The 22,851-nt window shown below is 32.0% G+C and overlaps 1 protein-coding gene and 1 long non-coding RNA gene across 18 annotated transcripts in view; one reads left to right on the forward strand and one right to left on the reverse strand.

Annotated features, from left to right (window-relative positions):
- LOC309628712 (uncharacterized protein) overlaps nt 1-22,851 on the reverse strand; it is a 454,132-nt gene that overhangs the window by 186,879 nt on the left and 244,402 nt on the right. Inside the window, exon 5 of one of the 17 annotated variants that reach the window (XM_082392010.1) lies at nt 6,515-13,476. The exons of the other annotated variants lie outside the window; for them this stretch is intronic. The gene's annotated coding sequence lies outside the window, so the exon portion shown is untranslated. Of the gene's footprint in view, nt 1-6,514; nt 13,477-22,851 lie in introns of those variants that run through there. 17 annotated transcript variants of the gene reach the window in all.
- The window catches only part of LOC309628719, a 76,643-nt gene that overhangs the window by 39,345 nt on the left and 14,447 nt on the right, over nt 1-22,851 (forward strand). The window lies entirely within an intron of this gene.

Below are 22,851 nucleotides of genomic sequence, written 5' to 3' on the forward strand. Positions count from 1 at the left end.
TATCACCTGATATAGAATTGGTATAAAATTCACTTTGAGGTAAGAGGCATGTGTTCTGAATTCTGTCAAGGGGATTTATATATTAAAGAATCGATGGAATCTTATTTTTATGCAGAGCAATAAGGTAATTCCAATGCATCTTACCATTTCGTTCAATGAGAAAGGTTTATGAACCATCCATGAATTCAGGCAGCTGAAAAAGGTCTAAAGAAATCATAACATTGCATTTATGAGGCAAAATCTACGAGAGATGCAAGAAGAGAAAAACACTAATAATAAAAGACTTTATTACGGCACTCTCAGTACAAGACAGAACAAGTGGACAAAAAATTAAGAGAGGAGATAGAAGATTTAACCAACATAACCAACATCTTATGAATGTATATTTAACTCTACCCCCTAAGAATAAAGAATACACTTTCTTCTCAGTTGCCCACAGAATGTTAACAAAAATTGATCACATATTAAATTGCACAGAAAATACCAGTAACTTCCATAAAGTAAAAGTATTATAAATAATACTCCATAGTTATAAGGCAATAAAATAAGAAATTATATAAAAAACAAACAAGGGAGTCCTTCCACTTGGATGTAAAAAAACAAAAAAACACCTTTTCATTAAATAACTCTTGGTTAAAAGGGGAAACACAAACTGAAGTTACAGAACTAAAAGAATGACAATGAAAACACTACATATCTGATAAAAGGAAGATCATTGCACTAAATACTTTAATAACAAAGAAAAAATGAAAGTAAATGAATTAATTTCTCTTCTCAAAAAACTAAAAAGAGTAAATATAAAACAAAAAGTATCACAGTGATGGGAATAATAAAAATAAAAGTAAATGATCAGAGAATAATAAAAAAGTAGATCTAATTAATAAATTAAAATCTTGTTTTTTAAAATAATAAGAGAGAAAAAGTACTAGCTAATCTGATCAAGAAAAAGCAGTAAGAAAGTATAGGAAGGAAATGATGTAAGGTAAGAAATGACAGAAGGGAAATAACTACTGAAACCAAAGAAATTAAAACACATACACGCATGCATGTACACATGCGTGCACAGACACACGCACAGGACTGCTTTGCAGAGCTCTATTCAAATAAATTTGAAAAATTAGATAGATATATATTAACAAATTAATTACATGTGAATTACAAATCTTAGTCCAATTTCCATAGGAAAAAACACTGAAACTATTCTAGAAATTACTCCACAAAAAGCCCCAGGCCCTGATGTTTTGACAGGGGATTTTTTACCTACTTTCTATGACCATATAATCTAAAGACCCTAGAATTTATTCCAGTGCATTGAGAAGAAATTAAAAATTCGTAATTCCTTTTATGAAACAAGCATAACAATGATACCTAAAAAAATAAATACATTATGAAGAAAGAAAGAAAAGAATAACATCACTCATAATTAATGCAAGAAAACTAAATAAACTATTAACAAACAGAATCCAATACCATATTAAGAAAATAATGCACCAGGACCATATGGGCTTTATTTTAGAAATGGAAAATAACTTCAATATTTATAAATCTACCGCTATCACATATTATATCATAGATCTAAGGAAAAATTATCTCTATAGAAGCTGAAAACAGCTTTGACAAACTTGAACACTCATTCATGATTAAGTAAAATGCAAAAAAAATAGGAATTAAGGGTTGCTTTATCCAAAATCCATTATCTTATTTAATGAGGAAAGAGTAGAAGCATCTTCACTAAAATTGGGAACAAAGTAAGCATGCCCACTATTTATCCTACTATTCAGTAATGCACTCAAGATATTAGCTAATGCAAAATTAGTGGCACAAAAACAGTTAAGGAAGAAACAAAACTATCTATTTGCAGGTAACATGATAGAATACAAGGAAAACCTCAGAGAATGGATGATAAAGCTAATTCAAACAAATAAAGACTCCAGTAAGTATCATGATATAATATGAACATACAAAAATAAATAGCCTTAATATACCAATAAATAAATAAAGGATATAATGATAGAGGAAAACCATTTACAATAACAATAAAGGAGATTAAATACTTAGGAATTAATTTAACAAGTAATGTGGGACATTTAAAAATTTTAAAAATACTCTTTAAAGACATAAAAGTAGACTTGAACAAATGAAAAAACACACCCTGATCTTGTTGAGACAACTCAACATTAAAAAGACGTGAGCTTTTCCTAAGTTAATTTAAAAACTCAATAAAATCTCAATAAAAACACCAGCAAGCTATTTTATGGAGTTAGACAACTTGATATTAAAGTCCATTTTCAAAGCAAATATAAAAGAATAGCCAGAGAAACACTACATAAGAAAAACTGCAAGGGGGACCAGCCCTACTAGATTAAAATATACTATAAAGCCTCTATAATTAAAACAAGTAGTACTGGCACAAAGGTAGACAAATAATCCAGAAAAGTGGAATACAACAACGAGAAACAGTCTGAAATTTGGCACGTTAAAAGTGGCATCTCAAATCACTGAAGTAAAGATAAACTTTTAATAATAGGTGCTGGGACAACTGGGTGGCCATTTGGATATAGATAAAATTAGGTCCATATCTCATGGCACACACCAAAATAAACTCTAAATGAATTAAGGGCCTAGATTTTTTAAATGAAACCATATAAGTACCAGAAGAAAACGTGAATAAATTCCTCTTTTTCCATGTATTAGGAAATGTGTTTCTAAATCAAATCCAATTCTGGAGATAAATCGGGCAATACCTAACAAAAACTACATATGTAATCAATCACCTATTGATTCAGCAATCCCACTTCTAGGACTCTACCCTCATGACATCTCCAACGATTAGAAAATATGTGTGCACAAAGTTATTCACTGCAGCATTGTTTTATTTGCAAAATATTGGAAACCATCTACTGTTCACGCACAGGAAAGTCATTGACTTTATTATGTTAGAGCTACACAACAAGTTACTATGCAGCTGTATAAGAGAAGGAGGAAGATCTCTATGAACTGAGTCAAAGTGGTTTTCAGAAAGATTTGTTAAATAAGGAAGCAAGTTACAAAAGACTATCAACAGTAGCTACCCTTCTTATAAGAAAGAAAAAGACACAAGAAAATAAACATGTACCTGTTCATTTACATATCTGCAAAAGAAATAACAGAAAGGGTAAACCAGAAACTAAAAAAGGCGGTTACCTACATGGAACGGGAGAGAAAGAGTGGGAAGAAGGGGGGAATGGGAAACCTGCTAGTAAGGATGTAGTGGGAGCAACACTTCTCCAAGTATAACATTTTTGATAGTTTTGCCTTTTAGAACCATGGCAAATTTAATAAAAAATAAAATTTAAAAAAATTAATTAAAAAATTAAATAACCCCAGGATATGAGGTAAACATATGAGTAACAAATGAACCTAGTTATGTTATAAATGAATAACACAACCACATTGAATGGAATGGAAAATAAAATGATGAACCAAAGTAGCTTTGGAAAAAAAATATTTTGAGATACTGTGAGGCAAAAATAATTGTACAGGATTACTTTACTCTGATTAGTAAGTCAATTTCCCACAGGGGTAAGGGTTATCAACTTTGTAACTGCTTGATGTGCCTACCAGGACTGAACAAATAAGTAAATATACTATGGATAATGAGAGCCACGTTTTTCTCTGTTAGAGGAAAATTTACAAATAAGGAAAGGCTGGAGGCTCGAGAGAACCCTGTTGTATTAGAATCAGAGATATCAATATTAATTCATAATTGTTCATATATTTAGAGACAGATTGATGTAGAAAGAAATATGGATGAAAGTCCATGCATGGATTAGTATATATACACATATTCCCTAACACTGTCCATTAAAAAGGACTAGAAATAATAACACCCTGTTAGCAATAAGCATACCTGGCACTGAGATCTTAGTTTCTAAATCCATTCTCCAATAAAAGGAACAAGAACTCCTTGGACAAGTGGCTTATTTCAGGGCTGAGCAGGAAAAACACAAGGTGAGTCTGGAATATCTTGTGTTGCCAAAAAATAAGTAAGTCCTCAAAAAAGGATGGGACATATCAAATAGACAATAAGCTACCCTGAAAAAAATCGCCAATAACCAATGCTGGAATAATTTGAATAAACTACACAATGATAGTATTGAATTATAAGTACTACAATAAATAAATACCCATGCCCACACTAATATAAATGTATAATTGAATAAGCAAACAAATGGGGAAGAAGGAACATCTCTTCTTTTGAAGAATTCCAATTAATAAATGTAGAAGGAATGAGGGACATACAAAATCACATTAGGCAAACGCAATAGTAACAATTGTCACAGATAAAAATCTACCAAAAAATGTTACAATCAGTGGGCAAAAGATTGAAGGAAAACAGGATATTTGCCCAGTTTAAAAGTATCTATTCCAAGATATATACATAAAAATAAATATATATATATGTAAATATATAGGTATATAATGAAGGGAAAAATAGTAACCTTCCATTGGAAAAACCTAGCCAACACCACGTTCCTCAAGAGATTATGGTTAACCTCGTCAATAATAAGATCTATTGACATCATGTATCCCCTGATATGATGCACTGAGTAGGGCATAACACTTCCTCTTGTCCAAAATGCATAATCCCAATATACTCATGAGAAAACATCAGACAAGCCCAAATTGAAGGTCATTCTACAAAATAAGTGATGAGTCCCCTTCACGGTCATAAAAAAGTTAAGACAGACAAACTATAAATTATTGAGGAGACAAAGGGACCCAACAAAAAAAGGTAATGTGGGATCCTGAATTTGATGTTAATTTCCCAGTTTCTATAATTATACTGTAATTATCAATACATAAGTTGTTAACAATAGAGGAAACTAAGGGAGGGCCTGTACATGTCCTCTCTGTGTTATTTCTGCAACTTTTCTATAGGTCTAAAATTATTTGAAAATAAAAAGTTTAAAAAATCACAGCATTTTAAAAGGGTTTTACTTTTCACTTGACATTGTGATCTGTGCTCCAATCCTAGCATCGACACTAAAAGATGTGACTTGAGTGTGTCACTTAACATTTCTCGGCTTCATTCATTCCTTTATTTATTCAATATACATTTATAATGCAATTGAATAAGATATCCTCTAATGATTTTTCTACTTTAATATTCTATTGTCTAGGAAAAACTGAGAAGCAGTGTGGAAAAAATTATTTATAATCTCAATTTATCTTAATATGATATTCATACTACTTTAGCTATTGTATTCAAGTTACTCAAATTAGCACTTTTCAAACAAATCTTGTTCTTAAATTTGGTGCATTTTTTCTTTATTATGTAGTTTTTTTGGAGAAAAAAAAGGCAGCAGAGAGCATAAACTACTTATTCAGGATCATATATCACTGCATGGCAAATACATTATTGTTCTAAAAGACTAGCTTAATGCTTAGAAAGATTAATCAGCCTTTCATCGAATGCCAACTATGAAAGGCATAATAGAAGGTGGTGGGAATACAGAAATGAATAAGAAATATGCCTTGCTGTAAGGAGCTGACAGTTTAGCCTGAGAGCAGACATGTATGTAAATGAATATTTGTAAGGCACTGTGAAAAGCATTGTGATAGAGATATGTACCATCCCAGAATAGAACAATCAAACTCTGCCTGGGGGAGTAAGCAAGGATTTTTCAAAGGAGATGTCAGAATATTGGAGGACCAGCAGACAATTTTCAGATAGAAAAGAAGGGAAGAATTTTTCATGATGTAGAAGAGTACATACAAACGTATGGTGCTAGGAAAACCTGGGGAGAGTTCCACACTAACTGAATCATACGCTAAAGAGGAGTGGCAGAGGCCTTAAACGTGAAGTTGACATGGAAAGGATGGACAAACAACTTTTCCCTAGTTCCTGTCCTCTTTACCATCGCTCTCTTGCTTGCTTGCTGGCTCTTTTTCTATTATACCACAGATCATCAAAAAGACAAAAAAGAAAAACAAAACAACCCCCTGCCCCAAACAAACAAAAGACGTAAAACCAGACTTGTCCCATGAGTTTTGCCTTAACCCTGCAAGCAACAAGAAGCAAAAAGTTCATTCTTGTTTCTAACATCAAATTTTATTTTATAAACATTTATGAGGAAAGGAACCTTTATATACAAGACTCTGGATAGACATAAATAAGAAATAATAATCTTTACCTTGGAAGTATTTAAGCAGGGGAGAAGCACAGTTAAAATATTTTTTTTATAAAAAATACCATCTTCAGAAATAACTTTTCCCTGTATACATCCCCAACCAATCCACATCCTTTCCAGCAGCACATTCATGGAGACCTATGAGCTGATTTGTTGTTTGGGCCAAGACATTGGGCAGCGTGGTGGCATCATAGCTCCCTGAAGTCATTCATCAAACTAAAATCATCAGAGCTCATTTGGAAGCAGGAGAGCTCGGGTAAACAGACCTTTTCCCACTGCCACCTCTGGGGCAAAAAATACACTGTGCTTGCTCAATTCCCAATCCTTCCAAGTAAGTGTTTTTATCATGCTTTGCTCAACTGTTCATATTTTATGTTAAAGCATATTTTGCATTTTTTAAAAAAGAAAATATACTTTGTGTGTATGTTTAACTATCAATGAAAAATATACATAATCACTAAACTATGTTTAATACTAAATCCAGCTCAAGATTTGAAACTCAATTAAGTAAACTATTTTCTTTGGTATATGAAGCTATGGTAACATTTAAAACTGGGAATTTTGAGTTTTTGCTTTTAAATAGAGCATATAAACTATCATGTAAGTAAACAGGAAAAATGTCGCCTCTTAGTTCAATTGACAATACTTAAAATACTAAAAACCCAATTTTCAGGTGATGCTTTCCCAAACATGAACTTGATCATACCATTAAATACATATAGCTTTAGATCTAAAATATAACTCACAAGTTATTCTACATTTGTATATTACCACAACTGCTTTTAGATAGAAAAAGCCTTCGATAGCCAAAATCAGATAAAACAACTTGTATAGCTTTCAAAAATTACTGCAGCAATCATGCAGGAGGTAATGGCATTATTTTGACCATGATTCAGAAATTTCTCATTATTCCAGTTAGTTCTTACTGAAGTTACTTTTTAATTTTTTTGCTTGTAGCAAGCACAATTTCTGAAGAACACCATTTCCCCCCCCCCCAATAACATAAAAACTATATTGAGCATTTCAATATATAAATGTGATAGTCCAGGATGGTAAAGTAACAAGAAAGTTCAAATAGTGATTTTTATAGATGTTTAATACTACGGACCTGTGTTTCTCTCTTTTTTCATTTTACTCTTTTACTGCCATAAAAAATTTCAAAAACTTTATCTTCCAATAATTTTTTTGGAAGTCTGACTTCTACTATTAATTAGAATATTCATTTATTTTAAATCCATTATTGTCAATATTTTACCATGGCCACCAACAAAATACTTTAGAAACAAACTCAACTGATTTTTAAAAATTTATTTAAAAACATTCTGGATTTTATTTGAACAGTGAGTTCAAATATCTTATTATATTACAGTGGTAGCTATTGGTGCTAAAACAATTTAGGAATATAATATCTTCAGGGAGTAGTTATCAACTAGAAAATAGTTACTGAAATAATGAGAATTTTACCTCCTTACTTAAACTCTTGTTCAAAAAAAATAAAACCACAGCATATAATTTTTATGTTTTGGTAATGAAACAAAATCACCTTCTCATTCTTTTCAATCTTCAAATACAGATTGCCAAGCTTATAGAAGTTGACTCTGAAGAGATTTTCTGAAATTTTCAAAGCTATGTTTTTAGTCAAGCAATGACCTCAGAGGCCTAATACATGGCTTATATGTAGAGCTATTGTCTTAAATATTAATTGTGGTGGTCATATTTTAAAAGATGGAATTTCTGAAAAAGTTCAGTTTATTCAATAAGGCAGGGTAAGAAAAATTAAACTCTACATAATGTGTCTTGCCCTGCAGAAGGCCATCACTTTTCTCTATCAGCTCTATTCTTCACCTATTTCCATGTACCTCTTAAGATCTTTCAGAATCTTTATATTGTACACCTGTAACTTATATGATATTGTACATGAACTATACTTCAATTAAAAAAAAGTGGGGAGAAAAAAACATCTTTCAGAATCTTTCTGCAAAATTTCTATTGAGCCATCTAAGGTGCCTATGTATTTTAACTTACAAAACAATACCAAGAAATGTTTTCTCACAGAAAGTTTCTCCAAGATCAATTTAGTATTAATAACCAGTTAATGATACTCAATATGCAAGTTTTGGGGGAGGAAACAAACTTCAGGCAACAGAGTCATAAGACTCTTAGAAAAGTAGAGATGTGATCTTAATTTTTTGAAGGAAACTACAGGAAAAAGAAAAAGAGTACATAATCGAAGGAATAAAATCTTGGAGATCAGTTGGAAAATGGCTGCAATAATCTGGCTGTAATAATCTAGCTGCAATATGCAGGATGAACTAGCACAGTGGAAGTCTGTTTTGTAAATAACCTTCAACCTGTGTGATAGAAATTTAATTTCCTGATGAGACATAGTTAGAGGGTTGTTATGAAAATGAAGTAAGTGGCAGTAGGTAGTGATAGATGATTTCAGCTCCTAATTACTTTGGATGGGTAACATACAGATGTTCTCAGAAATTGCTAGATCCACTGAAGGATATTTTTCACTTTTTTTTAAAAATCAAGCAACATCCAGATTCTACAGAAGGCCCTCTGCTATACATGTGTTTTACTGCACTCAAGAATTTTGGGCATCTTTTATTGAACTTCAACACTGTAGTTTCTGAAAGCTGGTTGCTTTAATCTAATCTACACTCTACCACCAAATCATTTCCTTTCCCAAAGCATCAATTCATTTTCTTTTTTTTTCAAACTTTTTCTTTCAGTTAGTTTTTTTCTGATTTATGTTTCTAGTTAGATCTTGAGGTAAAAAGGAAAAAAAATCACACTATCAGGTCTGATATTTTTGTGAAAATTTTAGAGAATAGAAGCATCGATGCTTTCAATATCTGCAATGCAAGAGATCCAAGATAGGAAACATTTCTGAGATTTAGATCAGCATAGGTTAGGTACTGTGCTCCCCACTAATAGCTAGTCATCTAAAGAAGGTCAATTTTGCTCTTAAAATGGACTTATTAGACTTTGTATAAAGAGGTTGGATTAGAGACAAATAAGACTTTCCACACTGAAAACTCACTAAAGTTTAAAAAAATTAAATAGTTCAAAACAGAAAGTATAAAAAGATACTTTTAAGCAGGGCAAGATACACTGACACTAATACATCTTAATGAAAGATTGGTTAGCTTGACTTGGAACTATATTTCATGTCTAAACAGATGAATTAAGCTCAAAGGCTATTCCAAATATAAATATTCAAACCTGTACATAAAAGACAACAATTAAGTTAAATACTGATTTCCTTTCCAAACCTTAAAAATCATACCAGGCTTCATTTCATCTGGTATTCCTTTCCCTTAATTTACTAAACAATAGAATTAGCGCCAGAAGGAGAAAGGAGATAATTGTGAACACCATTTAGCCTTTTGAAGGTAATCAAAATAACCAGTTACTTCAGAAAACAAGAGATACTTCTCAGATATAGAAGTAGGGTGTCCAATATATTATCAGGGTAGTTTTCACACAGAATATCAAAACAAAACAAAACAAAATATCAAAATATCAAAACAAAACAAAAGAAAGTGACAATTGATTCCAGAGAGAAATAAGAGAGTTGAGAACGTATATTTCATCATCTCCCAACTGGAAACCTGGGAATATATAAAACTTGGATTTTAAATTAATTGCTCTTTCTTATGTGAACCTATACTATGAGGAGTGAAGTGGATCCTTTGAAGTTTTACTCTGGTTTAATTAACATGCTTATGGTTCCTTGATGACATGTTTCAAAATAAAATATAAATGGAAGGTAAGGCTGGCATACCCTCCACTTAATGCTGATCTAAAAAAAAAAAAAAAAAAAAAAAAAAACGAAGCAGGCAACATTTCTTACTTTCCAATATTCTTAGAAACTTGCCACTCTGTTCTCTGTTTTGACTTCCATGATGGCAATACACTGGCTACTATGATGCTTTTCTCAATGACATTATATTAAGGAAGACTAACATCTCCAAAGGCATGCCTCCTTTCCCATTTCATTCATATTCACTCCCACATCTGGATTAAGTTCTATACATCGTCACTTAATTGGAAGGGATGTTATTATTTTTTAATTTAACAAATACTTCAAAATCAGTTGTGTTATTACTACCAAGTTACAAACAAGAAAAGTAAGTTAAGGAAGGTACTTTTTCCCAGATTTGATAACTAGCAAGTGGCAGACATGGGTTTGAATCAGGCAGTCTGACTCCAGCACCCATTCTTCTAACAATACTGTTCCAGGAGAAGCCCAGTACAGACTCCAAGAGGTACTAGTAGTAGGTGCTAGTAATGTTTTTTTGAAAAGATTTTTGCTGTAAAAAATTATTTGCTCCCAATTCTCTTCCATTTATTTTTTGGGGGAAGAGAGAGGAGGGGAAAGATCGGGGGTTTTATATCTGTGTTCGTAATACATAATAAAATAATTCAATCATTATAAACTTGGCTTCTCCCATACTCCTAAGGGTACATTTGTTGGTAACTAAACAAACTGATTTTGATTAAACCTTCTTGATGATTAGTAAAGAAATTTTCTAGTGATAATTTGGCATACAGAGAGCCAAAGTCAACAGCCATGAATAGGAGAATCAGGATACCCATGAACTGTAGGATTTAGAAGTTATCATTACATCAAGAGGAAAAATACTGCTCCATTTACTACACTAATTAAAAGGTATTATAACATAGGCGCCAAACAAATTTATTATATTTCTGTATGTATCCTCACTAAACATCAAAATTTATTAATAATTGAATATTAGTTTAATTATTAAACCCTTGGTAACACCCTTCGTTCTTTCACGGACCAGATAAAGCCACAAGGATTACAAGTTCCCACACTTAAAGATCCTCTGAAATTATCAATTTCATTGGCTGATAATATTACAAAATGGGAATTAGAGTGATTTCTCTGAATACGTAAGTTTTAACTAGATGCCAGTCCTCTGCCAAGTAACTGAATCATTGAAAGATAAGCACTCCAGAAACAGCTTTAAGAATCTTCTTAGTCTTTAAGGAAATAAGCCATGTGGAGAAGGGGAAATCCAGTTGGAGAAACAAATACTCATATTATTAGGACTGTTTACTCATTCATTCAACATGTATTTGTTAATTATATGTCAATTCCTGTTCTACAAGAGATATAGAAGTAGGGTGCCCAATATATTATCAGGGTAGTTTTCACACAGAATATCAACTAATGGTCTTGTAAAATTCAGTTACCTTTCAAATAGGCCCATATGGAATTTCAAAGTCTATTTTTCATAGAAAGTTGTTCAAAGAGATTGTTACTGGCATTGATTTGATTATTTTTTCTTTTAAGTAAAGCACATGATATTTTAAAAAATCCACTAGCCCAGTCAATTTAGCCTATTTTCTATTTTTCTCATGTGGCTCATTTCTGTTTAATATTTTCAACCAAGTTATAATCTTCATGGGGACAGAAGTACCTACAAATGTCTTTTTAATAAGGGTATAGAAATGTGTGTTCATTACATGGACGATAGGTAACTGATGAACCACTCTGATTGCAGATTGATTTTTATTATTCTAGGGAGAAGGCAGATATTACTATGGTCAATGCATATACCATGCCCTTTGTTCATCTTTTCCTTCCTTGAATCATTTACTTAATAGCTAGCACCCACCAGAAACCGGAAGAACAACACAGGGTGAAAGGTTAGCAGTTAATTTTGCAACATTTCCTTTAAAAAGCCTTTTAAAAAAATTTTGTAATCAAAACGGTGCAAAAGGATGAGATAATCTGTAACTCTTTAATCCTTTATGGCTTGAATTTTATTGAATTTTTTAACACAACTCAAATGACAAATTAGTCATGCATCAGAAATGGAATGTTATTTCCTATCAATGAACATTAGGTCCTACAATGAATAAGGAATAACTAGTTTGGACAGGGCAGGAAGACAATCTTCTACATATGGCAATTTTCTTTTTGAGTTTGGGTATCATTATGGTCTGTATCAGCCAGAATTGCCATTTAGTTTTCTATAAACTAGAACTTCTTACAAACAAGACAAGAAAAAAATCAAAGAAATATCAGATATATCCCCTCCCTTCAAAAGAAAACTTATTGATAAATTATACACATAACTATGATTACAGCAAAACAGCTATTATAGACAGTTAAGTTCTGTGCATTTAAAACATGTTATTGATTAGAAATTTTGTACTTTAATTAGAAATTATTTAGACTAATTTCACAATAAGTCTGGACAAAATAAAAACATTGAGCTCTTTTCTTTGTTCATTGTACTTAAATGTAAATTCAGTTTCTTTTAACAAAAAATATAATATTGGGAAAAATGATAACCTATTAATGTACTGCTTCTTGCTCTATATCAAACTAACAAATAAAAAAATAGTGTTTTCAGAATATAAATATTATAGTTTCAAAATTAATTACTATTAATAAAAAGTCATTATTTATTGCTGTTTTCTCTTGGAGACCTTTTATACCCACCCAAGATAACCTAAGATTTAGACTATTCCAGATAAAATTTTCAAAGCATAAAATAATTTTCAGGAATTAAGTTCACCTCAGTAAATAAATGTGTATATGTAAATAGATACACATACATATACATTCTACTATAAATATATATTTATCTATAATATTATATATAATATAAATGTATTTATGGTATATATTTATAGTAAAATGTATATGTATGCATATACATATATATTTACTGAGATGAACTTATAATAATAAATATATGCATATATTCTACTATATTTTAACTTGTATCTCTGTAAGACATGCTAGTTTTGTGAATTATAATATTTATTTCTGATTACCATGGTTGCTTTTTACAGCAGCTCTATTAAAGCAAACAGAATTGCAAAACAACAGAAATAAGGACAGATGAAGTATTATAAAATCTTTAAGATAAAATTGCTTAAATATTACAGCAAGAAAATAGGCATGTGTTAACTGAAAAATTAAAAAAAAAAATGGGTCTAGAGAAAAGTTGATGCATTCTTCAAGAGGAAATGGCTATAAAGTTAACATATTTAGACAAGGATACCTAAGTAGAGGCGCTTTAAAAATATCCTGAAGTAATTCTGCAGTTGTTTCCTTCCTGATATCTACCTATTTCTGATGGACTCAATGTAAATAAACATTTGCTTTTTTAAAATCAGCTTCTTTCTCTAAGGTGATTCCTTCTGCTGTTCTCAAATCCAAGCTGTGAACTTGACCTTCTCCATAGTGAGATCAGAATAACTCCATCCATTTTCACGGGTCAGTAAAGGCCAATCACTACAAGGTGACATCCTGAGTTAAAGAGGACAGTATTTTGAAGTCAACCATATTTTTGCAAAGCCAAAGATACATAACATAGTAGTAAGGTAGTATTTTTTAAATGTTTGCATTAGTTTGTTTTTTCAGAGGCTTTCAGATACTTCACACTTTTGAAAATGTATTTAATATCTAAAATAAAATTATGGGAAAAAAAGCATTGCGGGAAGTTGGCTTTCTCTTCCTATTAGATGAAACTACACCTAATTAAGCAGAAGCACAGCAGTGGAATTTTGTAGTGTCCATTACATGTTTGCATGGTGAACAGGCCATCTATGAACTCATCTGAGAGGGAAGGTTACTGCCAGCTGGTGTCAAGAATAGAATCATTATTGGGCATTGTATAGTTGTCAAAAATAATAAAAAGCATCACTGACCTCAGCCAAATTTGGACTGGTTGTATAAAAACAAAAATATTAGAAAGTGGTACTACTGTTTTTAGAGGTTAAAGTGTCTTTAAAATATAACCCCTGAAAGACCTGTAAAAACAAATTATTATTTATTGATGATAAATTTCCATATTATAAGGGAATTTTGTAGTGCAATAAATATAAATAAAACCAGTTTAAAAAAAATACTTTGGAAAAATGTAGTAAACTATTCTCCCTGGGCCTCTTAAATGGGGTTCCATTATTTACAGAGATGTAGTTTCTTATAATAAGAGATAACAGAATTAGAGTGGGAAAAAAATCCTAGTACAGTTCATAGATCATTCTTTACTAACTATAGGATACCAATTATTTCACTGTTTGGGTTGGGGAAGTGCGATATCTTCTCCCTGCCAGAGTTAATGTGTGTATTATGTGAAAGGGCTTTGTAAACTACATTTTAATACATTACTTTAATGTTATTTATTTTATTTAAAGCAGTTGCTTATTAGTGTGTAAATAATACCAAATGACAATCCCAGATTATTTACCAATAAAGACAATGTAACAAAATATATTCATTAGCACTGGGGGATGTACTCAGTAGAAGCTAGTAAATAACTCAATAGGTGAGTTGGTTAATAACATCTAAACAACAATTTAATCTTATTTTATTCTACAACAAAGAACTTTTCAATTTTTATTGGTAATGTTTGTGTTTTCCTAGTAGAGTAAATCATCTTAAATTTGAATATAGAATGATAGGAACCCTGGAACCAAAAAAAAAAAAAAATGACAGAAAATGGTAACAAAAATCTCTCTAAAACTATTTGCGTTACTTTCAAACAAATATTTATCCTTAGTGTCAAAATATTGGATCTTATTTTGTTCATATATGAAATTATGAGGTTAAATATGTTCAGAATCATTCCAAATTATTCTTTGTCAGAGACAATGGTTTAATTTTTTTCTATACCATAAAATTTCAGCAATCCATAAGGACTTTAAAAAAATTGATAATTGAGTTTAAAAAGATGCATATGTGGGCCAACCTATAATTATAGTTACATATATGTAATAAATAACAAAAGAAAAAGAATAATGGTTAAAGGTTTAAATATTTTCAAATACTTATGTAGCATCTACTTAAAATAATACATACTAATTCTCAGTTTCAGAAAATATTTCCATTAATAATAGTGATGCTGAGTCCTTGTGTCACGTGGTTCAAATATGCATGAGTCAGTTATATAAAGCAATCACTGCCTTTAATGGTTTAATTAAAGTGATTCTATTTCATATTTTATCTACTAGAGAGAAAAACTGACTTCTACCTTTTTGACACCACATCTACATTTTAAAAATTATGTAAAGGCAGCTGGAAACAACCAATAAGTGTAGAATTAATAAATGAATTTTGCTATATTCACATAAAAAATACTACACCACAATAAAAAAGAACAACCTATTGATATATGCAGATGGGGAAAATCACATGGACAAAATGATGAGTAACATAAGCCAGACAAAAATGTATATGTGCTGTGTGATTCTATTTATATGAAATCAAAAACTGGTAAACCTAATCAATGGCGATAGATATCAATAGGGCATGAAATAGTCTTCTGGGATGCTCAAAATTTCTAAATCCTGATCTGAGAGATTACATGTATGCATATGATTACATATATTTACACATATGTAAAACATTCACCCAGCTGTATGGTTAAGAATCATGTATGTTAAATATCTCCTTTTAGAAAAAAAAAAAAACTTTTAATCTCATAAAGAAATAAAAAATTCAGAGGACTATCTTCAATTTTTCAGAAAGGATGCTAAGTGAACATTTCAACAAAACTCATTAAAGGATCAGAGTGACCTAGGATATAAATCAAGGATGAAATTATAAACTAGAAACTTTTAATAATGTGACTTTACAGAAACAATAATTCATGCCAAGGTTATATTCAATTATATATACATTTTATTAGTCTCTTTCATATTTAATAATGAAGCTAAATCCCCCTTCTATTCTGTTTCCATACCACTTATGTTTTAAAAAGAGGAAAACAGAACATTTGCTAACTGGATATAAATGAGGCCCTTATGTAAAGAAAGGAATACAAAACTTGAAGGGAGATTTATTTTCAAAGCCAACTTTCCAGGCTCTAGTATTATTACCATGAGCAGAAAAACCATTTTTTTTCCCCTCTAAGTCACCATTTTCTCCTGGATAAAATAAGGAAGTTAAAGAAAGAGTATTCAATTATCACAGCTCTAAAAGACAATAAATCAAATATCTGAGTGTTGGAAAAGTGATTTTGGACCAAATTTTTCAATGTTCATCAAGATATTTTGAAAAATAATATCCAGCATTACATAAAACGTAATTGAAGTAAAATAAACAGTTTTATAAAATGCATTTTATGCCCATATCCTCATTTCTTTTAAGTCTTACTCTTACCAACAGAAATTAGAAATCTAATTTTAAAACATTTACTAACAAGTGGTCTATAATATAGTTCAAGTTTCTTTCTACACAGCCTGTGATATGGACAAACTGAATTTTAAAGAGATGCCATCATCTAGTGGGAACACCTACTTCAGAGCAGTGAAGCACTATGGGAAGGGTTCTGAGTCTCCGCTTCCGTGGAATGCCACGATAGTGCTCTGCTCGGGGGCACTGGGTGTTATTGATGACCACAATGAAAAATCACTGTGCCTCTCCAATTCCTGTACCTTTTTGGTTATAATAACATATATGTTAACAAAACAAGCTAGTGAAATTTCCTGACTGAGAGGATGTCTTCCCCCTATTGTACTATTCCACAGCTCTTAATATTTTAAGCCACTGATGTGCAAAGCAGCCTCATACTAGAAATGCAATCGTTACCCATATACATCATCATTTCTTTCTGGAGAAAAACTCTTATGATCAAAAGTGTTTTATTGGTCACTGGCTATTGCTTAACTTAAACAACATTAAACATACTTCATATATTAAAAAATACCTATTATATAAAATATCTCTCACTATTCTCCATCTATGACTGATTTTTAATACTTTCAGAACTTTGTTTCTTCAACTGTTAAAAAAAAAAGAGCTTTTAAATCAGAGGATTATATTTAATGTTCCTCATACTCTCAAAGTCAAAATCATTAAACTTATAGTGCAAGGAAAATAGCATGGACGAGAAGCACCATTAACACAGGTTCAAATCCTGACATGGACACTTACTAGGCCAGGAGCTCTAAGAAAATTACTTACACACTCTAAGAACTCTCATCCGTACAACAGGGATAATTATTCCCACCTTTCATGGTTAGTTAAAGGGTTAAGGGAGATGAGATATATGAAGACCTCTGCACAGGATCTGAATCACTGCATCAATAACTGATCATGTATAACACTTTCAATGGCAGGAGTCAATCACTTGAAAAAAATGTTGTAGGCAGGATAGATAAAGGGTTCCATCAGCATACTCATAACCAATGAGTCAGTTTTCTAATTACCTCCAAGGTCAATTTTTTGCAGTTATTTTAGTAAAACTCTTGGAAAAGCAAATTATTGTTGAAATACTGATGGATTGATTATAATAAATCTCTGCGCTTACACACAGTAAAAGCCCTTTAATTCCCTGGCCAAATGCAATCATGCAATCATTCACCTTCCATTTCCCCTTCTTCCTTCAACCATCAACACACCTTCCCAGAAGAGCTTTAGAAAAGTTTGGCTATTCCTAGCTGCAAAGAAAAGAAGTCTATTTCAAGCCCAAGGAAACTTGGGCAAGAACACATCTTTACCAACCCAGAATTGCCACAGCAATCCTGAGGAAAAAGAACAAAGCTGGAACTAAAAACAGAACTACCATATGACCCTGTAATCCCACTCCTGGGCATATATCCAGAGAAAAACATGGTCTGAAAGGATACATGCACCCCAATGTTCATTGCAGCACTGTTTACAATAGCCAAGACATGGAAACAACCTAAATGTCCATCGATGTAGGAATGGATAAAGAAGATGTGGTACATATATACAATGGAATATTACTCAGCCAGTAAAAAGAATGAAGTAATGTCATTTGCAGCAACATGGACGGACCTAGAGATTCTCATATTGAGTGAAGTAGGTCAGACAGAGAAAGAGAAATATCGTATGATATTGCTTATATGCAGAATCTAAAAAGAAATGATACAAATGAACTTATTTATAAAACAGAAACAGACTCACAGACCTAAAGACTGAAATTATGGTTATCAGGGGGGAAGGATGGGGGGACAGGATAGTTAGGGAGTTTGGGATTGACATGTACACACTGCTATATTTAAAATGGATAGCCAACAAGGACCTACTGTATAGCATAGGGAACTCTTCTCAATGTTACGTGGCAGCCTGGAAGGGAGGGGAGTTTGGGGGAGAATGGATACATGTATATGTATGGCTGAGTCACTTTGCTGTGCACCTGAAACTATCACAACATTGTTAATCGGATATACTCCAATATAAAATAAAAAGTTTTTTAAAAAAAGAACAAAGCTGGAGATATAACCCTCCCAGACTGCAGACAATACTACAAAGCTACACAACCAAAACATCATGGTGTTGGCAGAAAAACGACACACAGATCAATGGAACAGAATAGAGAGCCCAGAAATAAACCCATACACCTACAGTCAATTAATCCTTGACAAAGGAGGCAAGAAAATACAATGGATAAAAGTCTCTTCAGCAAGTGGTGTTGGGAAAGCTGGACAGCTACATGTAAATTGATGAAGTTAGAACACTCCCTCACACCATACACAAAAATAAACTCAAAATGGCTTAAAGACTTAAAAATAAGACATGACACCATAAAACTCCTAGAAGAGAACACAGGCAAATCATTCTCTGACATAAATCATACCAATATTTTCTTAGATCAGTCTTCCAAGGCAAAAGAAATAAAAGCAAAAAAAAAACAAAAACAAAAACAAATGAGACCTAATCAAACTTAAAACTTTTTGCACAACAAAGGAAACAATCAACAAAACAAAAAGACAACCTACAGAATGGGAGAAAATACTTGCAAATGAAGCAACCAACAAGGGGTTAATTTGCAATATACAAGCAGCCCATACAACTCAATACCAGAAAAACAAACAACCCAATCAAAAAATGGGCAGAAGACCTAAGCAGACATTTCTTCAAAGAAGATATACAGATGGCCAACCGGCACATGAAAAGATGCTCAACATTGCTAATTATTAGAGAAATGCAAATCAAAACCACAGTGAGGTAGCACCTCACACCAGTCAGAATGGCCATTATCAGAAAGTTTACAAATAATAAATGCTGGAGAGGGTGTGGAGAAAACGGAACCCTCCTACACTGTTGGTGAAAAATGTAAATTGATGTGACCACTATGGAAAACAGTATGGAGGTTCTTAAAAACCTATAAATAGATCCAGCAATTCCAGTCCTGAGCATATATTCGGAAAACACAAAAACTCTAATTCCAATACGAACACCAATGTTCACAGCAGCACTATATACAACAGCCAAGACATGGAAGCAACCTAAGGGTCCATCACAGATGAATGGATAAAGGAGAAGTGGTGTGTGTGTGTGTATATATATATATATATATATATATACACACACACACTCACAATGGAATACTACTCAGCCATAAAAAGAATGAAATAATGCCATTTGTAGCAACATGGATATACCTAGAGATTATCATAGTAAGTGAAATAAGTCAGACAGAGGAAGACAAATATCATATGCTATGATACGCATATCACTTACATGTGGAATCTTAAAAGAGGATAAAAATGAATCTATTTACAAAATAGAAACAGACGCACAGACATAGAAAACAAACTTATGGTTATCAAGGGAGAAGTGGGGGGATGGATATATTAAGAGTATGGGATTAACAGATACACACTACTATATATAAAATAGATAAGCAACAAGGATTTACTGTACAACACAGGGACCAATATTCAATATCTTGTAATAACCCATAGTGGAAAATAATCTGAAAAAAAATGTATATGTATATATAAACTGTAAAACTGGATCACTTTGCTGTACACCTGAAAGTAGTACAATATTGTAAATCAACTATACTTCAATAAAATAAAGGTCTTTACCTGCTCAGATAATATTAATGACAATAGTTTATCGCTATTGAGTATATAAGTAGCTCCAAGTGAAATGCATGGATTTTTTTTAAAAAGCTGATTTTCCAGAGATGTATGTTCATGGTCATTGCTTATAATCCAATAGACAAAGACAGTTTACTAGTATTCCCTATTTTTTACCAATGTACTTACATCCTACTCTTGATATTTTCCTTACCACTAGGGAAAGAAAACATAAAGATCTCTTACACACACACAGACACACACACACACATCATCTTGTGAACATGCACACACACATAAACACATATTTCAGCTGTACTTGGATCATTTTGCATGTTGTCAGGGAGTATATAATGTAAATGGCATAAAGGCATAGAGTACATAGAGGGGATCTACACACTTAATTGATTTTCACAAAACCTGCTGCATGTTTTGGTCTGGTTGTAATTTCCAATACATTAATGGTTCTGCTGCCACTTAGACATACATCGTCCCAAGTACTCATAGGTATTACTTCCCTTTAACTAGTAAACCTAGTAATGATGCTTCCAATCCAATTTAAATCCATTACAATTTAGCTCATTTCTGTGAAATTTAGAAGAGCACAGCTGTACATTTTGCACATCTGTAAATTACTTTTAATTGCACTTTTCTCAAGTGAGAAAGGAGAAGCTCTACCTGCAATGCAATTTGTATATCTGACCACAGAAATGCTAGTAAATGCCTGTGCTTTATATATATAATTTCATTTTGGGCTACATAATCTCATCTCACTATTAATCCAGACTTTTATGTGATTTAGCTACTACAAGTTTCATCTTGAGTAGGCATTAAAATGGAAAATGGAAACTGTAAGATATTTGATTACTCTTAAGTTGTTAACTTATCTAAGAGGAGGGAACAAATTTCATAGGTAGACTGGCTAATTCTGAAAGTAGAAAATATGCAAATACTCCTACATACATATTTAATGATTTGGGTATTGAAAATTAAAACAAATTCCAGATATGAGGTAGCCTAATAGCCTTACATTTTATCTAAGACCAATTCATTCAATAAGCCCTTTGTCTTATATCAGACATTTTGAACTGTTGATTACCAAAGTCAATTACTGGCTTCTAGTAACAAATAGCAGTTTCTAAATTAAATTTGTTGGCACAAAATATGTCAATAGAAAAATGTTATCATTCTATAAATATTCTGAACTGATTATTGCTCTGTTTCATCTGCCAAAATTACAAATCGTTCTTTATTTCTACATCCTTGTTGATTCATTTCCTGACAATCGAACATGTTTTAGAAATAGCTAAATCACACTTGAACAGAGATTTTCTGTGCATCAACTTTTTAACTGTCAAGCTACCTAAATGTATCTAAAATTGGCTGTTGACAAAAACAAAAAATCCCTCCAGAGAATATTTATGAATGAACCCTAGGAATGGAGAGGAAAGAACATGTGATCAGGTTAGAATCCTACAGAATAAGCACTGGCAACATACATATAATTTTCAAAAACTGCTCCACTAGCAAAAAATTCATATCTAAATCATTATGCCTTACGAAGAATGTAATAGAAAAAAATGCTTTTAAAAAGTAATTTTCAGATGACATCTCAAATAAAATTATAATAAAGCTAATCCCACATATTTAATTTCAGGAAGGTTGCTTCTTTCACTGTTTAAATATTTTGGACACACAACATATATTGATATAAACTATTTTGATCACAAAACACAGTTTATTAATTCACAACTAGAAAATGCATGTTGTACAGTTTTCAGCAACTCAACCTTTCATGCACAACTGTCCGCATTCTTCAGGAAAGTGCCCAGGTTTAGGCAAGAATGAAAAACTAATTATCCTTGTTAAGGCTGAGTTGGCTTGGTTATTATGCTGATTTGGCCAACTGATTGAGCTGACCTACCCAAACTGTGATTTTGTTTTTTTAAATCACTATACAGAGAAGAACACTGCCTTTGCCAAAGAAACCCCAATCACGGACCTGCCAGTGAACAACAAGAAAGAGTGTGTTCTGCAACCCCTCTCTGTAAACATTTCTGAGATTAGTGTTATGGGGGCTCTGAAGCAAGGCTAGAGGATTTCAACAGGGAAATGATTGCACGGGCCTGAAACACCATAGATCATATAGACTGGACCAAAATCATCCCTTTGCCACCACTTTCCCAGCAGTTCTTAAGTGAAGGCTGCTCTCAGAGCCCACTGGGTATCTTTCCAGTTTGTTGTTTATGTATGAATAGCAAGTTGTAATTAGTTTCTATAAAAATACACCATGTCATTAATCTTCATCTTATTTTCTATTTTAGTTTTTTAAACTGAAGTCCACAGAAAGCCCATGTATTCCTCACATTTACATAAACATTAAAAGAATACACAATCATTCCTTTCAAAATCTCTGCAAATAGTAAAGTAGTTGATAATCACAGGAAAGAAAAAAAAATTTGAAATATTTTCAGGCACCCCCCAACACACACATTATGACCTCTTAAGTTAATGGGAGAAATGGAAAGCAAGGCACGACTTAGTCTCATATTTTTAAGGAGAACTATTATGTAACATTTCAATCATAGCAAAGTGGAGGCAACTATAAAATTAGTAAATATTAATAATTTTTAAGCAAATGATGGCATTCTACATTTCCTATAAATTAGTAAATCTTTAAAACTAATAATGATCATGTATTTAGAATCACTACACAAACATGTAAATGACCACTAACTTCCACAGGATATTCAGTGCTTCAAAATATCAAAAGCATCAGATTTGATGTGATCTTTATACTGACTCATATATATAGACTAGCTTTCAATAAGAAACTCAAAATCTT

This window comes from Balaenoptera borealis, assembly GCF_965194805.1.
Source record: "Balaenoptera borealis genome assembly, chromosome: 5".
NCBI lineage: Eukaryota > Metazoa > Chordata > Mammalia > Artiodactyla > Balaenopteridae > Balaenoptera > Balaenoptera borealis.